Source organism: Cupressus sempervirens, chromosome 8, assembly GCF_028749045.1.
Source record: "Cupressus sempervirens isolate cs-2001-9-10 chromosome 8, ASM2874904v1, whole genome shotgun sequence".
NCBI classification, from domain to species: Eukaryota; Viridiplantae; Streptophyta; class Pinopsida; order Cupressales; family Cupressaceae; genus Cupressus; species Cupressus sempervirens.
Window position 1 is genome coordinate 723,175,447 of NC_143125.1, and position 3,957 is coordinate 723,179,403.

Below are 3,957 nucleotides of genomic sequence, written 5' to 3' on the forward strand. Positions count from 1 at the left end.
TAACTCCTGTCAAATAATTACCATTGAGCTTCAACGTATGAATCTCTTTCAGGTTTGCCCAATTTGTTGGCATTCCGCCTTTTTAGCTGATTATTCGCCAAATCTAGAACAGTGAGAGAAGAACAATTCCTTGTTAAATAAGGAATCGTACTACTTAGCATATTTTTGGAAAGGTCGAGAATCCTCAATTGTGAAGTACAAATGGAAACTGGAATGGCTCCACTGAGATTATTCCTCGACAAGGATAAGAGCTGTGTACTTGCGGGATATGCACCAATTTCAGTAGGAATGGTACCATTAAATTGATTCATCGACAGGTCAAACACACAAAAAGAATGAAGTAGAGGAAGTGCGCCTTGTAAGCTGTTATTGTGCAAATCTAGAAATTCAAAATACGGGAGCGTAGACGGGAGCGAACCTGTTAATTGGCTAGAACTAAGGTTCAAATAATATAGACTGGATAAGTCCCATATCCATGATGGAATATCTGTTGGGATACTATTACTGGATAGGTCCAGAGATCGCAAGCCATATTGGGTCACGAGAAACGATGGAATCATATCTAAATTGCAAGCGCCTAATCCCAAATAGTAAAGCTTAAACTGTGGAATCCACGTCGACTCAATGTTTACAGTTAAGTGATTGTAAGAAAGGAACAGCTCATCAAGTCTAGTGAGATTATCAAATACAGAAAGGGAAATAGAGCCGCTTAAACTGTTGGAGTCGAGCGCAAGCTCTCTCAAGTTAACAAGACCTGAGATGGTAGATGGAATTGTACCATTCAACTGGTTGCCAGAAAGGTAAAGAGTTTCAAGGGAGGAAAGCGAGTCCAATGAAGGTGGGATTACCCCTGTTAACTTGTTGTCGGACAGGTCCAAGCAAACAAGTCTAGAGATATTGACAATAGAGAGAGGAATCTCACCTTCAATTGAGGTATTAAACAGTTCAAGACTTTGCAAGGACGACATATTCCCTATAGAAGTTGGAATCTCACCTCGAATTCTGGAACCTGACAGAAGAAGACTTTGCAAGGACAACAAATTCCATATGGTGGTTGGAATCTCACCTCCAATTCTGGTATCAAACAGACCAAGATGCTGCAAAGAAGACATATTGCCTATAGCAGATGGAATTTGCCCCTCCATGGCTGTGTGTGAGAGATCAAAACTGGTCAGTGACAAAGAAGACTTTCGTTGTGCAGTAACAAAAGAAAGGTCTCCTCCAAGATTGTTATTCCAAGAGAGATCAAGCGAGAGCAAGTGGGCGGTCACATTTTGAAACCAAGCAGGTATCTTCCCTGACAAATAATTCCATGAGAAGTCGAGACGGAGGAGAGAGGTGAGGTTGAGAAGGGAATTTGGAATGGGTCCTCCAAGCCCGCAGTCAAACATGCTTAGTTCTTGAAGATTGGACAGACTACCAACAGCTTCACCCCAATTTTTGCTTCCAGAGATGTTCACTCCGTAAAGAAATAAATATTTCAAGCTTGGCAAATTTGACAAGCTTTCCAAACTCACATGAAACTTTCCATCATGAGGAGCAGCAAAACTACCGTTGAAGCAGTTGTCACTGAGATCGAGGTGTTTCAGCTCTGCACGTCGAAACGTGGATGAATTTATGCGACCATGTAACTCGTATCCTCCAAAATCGAGTCGAGTGACGTGGCCAGTGCGGAGGTCACAACTGACTCCCCTCCAACTGCAGCAGTTGAATCCCTGCCACGAACTTAGATGATTATAGTCATCCACAACTGCTGCCTTGAAATCCAGAAGAAGATTTCTTTCATGGAGGGGGCATGCAATTGCAGGTGAAGAGGTGAAGCAGCATAATATTTGGATGATTGCAAATACAACTCTGCAATATGGAAAAGCACTACTTTCCATGTTTACGTTAACAGAGAACAGACAAAAGGGGAAGTGAATAATGAATAAATCCCTTCCCATGCTTAAATGATGTTGTGTGAAGAGTTGGAAGGAAAGAGGAGTGCCATCAGTCACGTTTTGTCTTTTCGGTGTATTTTCCAGTCACGGGAAAAGTTGTGTGATGCTGACGCCTACCGAACTCATGGGTCCTACTTCAACGACAAAATGCCGTGTCGAAATGGAAATTTAACACTTCATTCCAATTATTTCCACCATTGACCAAGAATTATTCGTGCGGACGAAAGGCTTTCACTTAAATTTGTGGTCGCTGAAAAATACACAGTATACGTACAAAGTTTAAAAATCCCCGGATAAATACAGACTAAATTTTTGTCTTAGATTTGTCAAGTAAAACATATTTTAAAATTTATGTTGAATGTGTATCTATTTTTTTTTATGGTTATTCGTATAAATAATTTCAACTAATGAAACTAGCAATCGTACTTTAGTGTGCAATAGGTACCTTGAAGAACTTTTGAATTGAAATTTGTTCAAAATTATTTACAAAACAAATCAAAATAACTATTAAAACAAATGTTTTTCCATAGCATGTAATTATTACAAGAGCATCATTTTCATCCACATACTAAGGAAGCAAAAGCAAAAGCATATAATCTAAATGATGAAAAACCTACACTCCATACCTTATATCGTTAGTATTTTGTCAAAAGCTTCTAATGCCTTTGTACATCCATATTTTAATTATCTTACAAATTTAGCATCCCATTAGGTGACATCTTTGTCTAGGACTTTTGTCAAATAGTATAACAAAGAAATCGAGGTAACAACGTGATCTATCTAGATTTTGTGTACATATGTACATGCTTATGAAGATTACTACAAACACCAAAAAAAGCATGTTTTATCCTTTCTTTTATATATATTTCAAGATCCTTGTCCTAACCAGAACTATCTTTGAACTACATAGTCAAGAAATTAAGGAAACAACTAGATTTGGAGATTAGTGACTTGAGAAGATGGTGGTTTTTGGATTTGTTTCCCCATCTTTGTCCCTTAGATTGTTGGGATAAATGTGTTGAGATCCAAACAAAGCTAACAAAAATTTATATGCAATTGAATTCCAAATTTAAGAACATTGAAAGAATACGAAAAAGCATTATATTATACAAGGTATATAATTTTATTATAGTTAAAAAGACAACTTAATAATGTAATTTTTTTTAAAGATTATAGGAAAGCATCTTTTCTAGTACAATAAAGACTTTTTATAATAAATTAGATAAAATATCTTCCCTAACACAAGAATGGCCAACTACAAGAAGTATTTTTAAAAATATTTAATCTTATATCTTCTTTTGATGTCAAATCATCTTATTATCCATTAAAATCCCCACCTCCAAGAGAAAAGTCACATTTGAAAATAAAAATAAACAATGAATTGTTATTATTCAAGAAGTAACCTATCTAGAAAATACAATTGATGAAAATATTTTTCTGGATGAATGTTTTAAATGTATATTTCTAGATTAATATATATATGTTTAAAAGATAAATAACAATAATTAGTAGGTAACACAATGATGACGATGATGACGACGATGACGACAATGGTGATGATGATGATGATGATGAAAATGATGATGATGGTGGTGGTGTGTAGGATAATTTTTTTAATGAGTGACAAAATGTCAAGTAACATATAACAATTATACTTATTTTTTGTTGCTTTCTCAATTTAAAAAAAAAAAGAGAATATTATTATTTTTAAGATTTTGGTTTCATTCTTACAAATTAGATTATGATGTCATTATCATTGTCTCTATTCATATTTTATTTGAATTTAATTGAAATTGGTAAATAATAATATTAAACATTTTAGTAAATATATATTTTAAAATTACTTATTTATACACATTACACATTAGTTAATAAAACAATACCATGAAAACAAAATCAAGTTCACTTCTTGTGTATAACTTTGTAAGAAAAAATAAAGCACTTTGTACTATTAAAGTTCAAAAAATTAAGAAAATATATGAAATTTCATAAATTGAAGTTTCAATTAACAATTTCT

General features: G+C 34.4%; 1 pseudogene; it reads right to left on the reverse strand.

Annotated features, from left to right (window-relative positions):
- Window positions 1-1,937, reverse strand: part of LOC149544484 (receptor-like protein EIX2) — a 2,984-nt pseudogene extending 1,047 nt beyond the window's left edge.
- Between the last annotated feature and the right edge of the window lie 2,020 nt (window positions 1,938-3,957).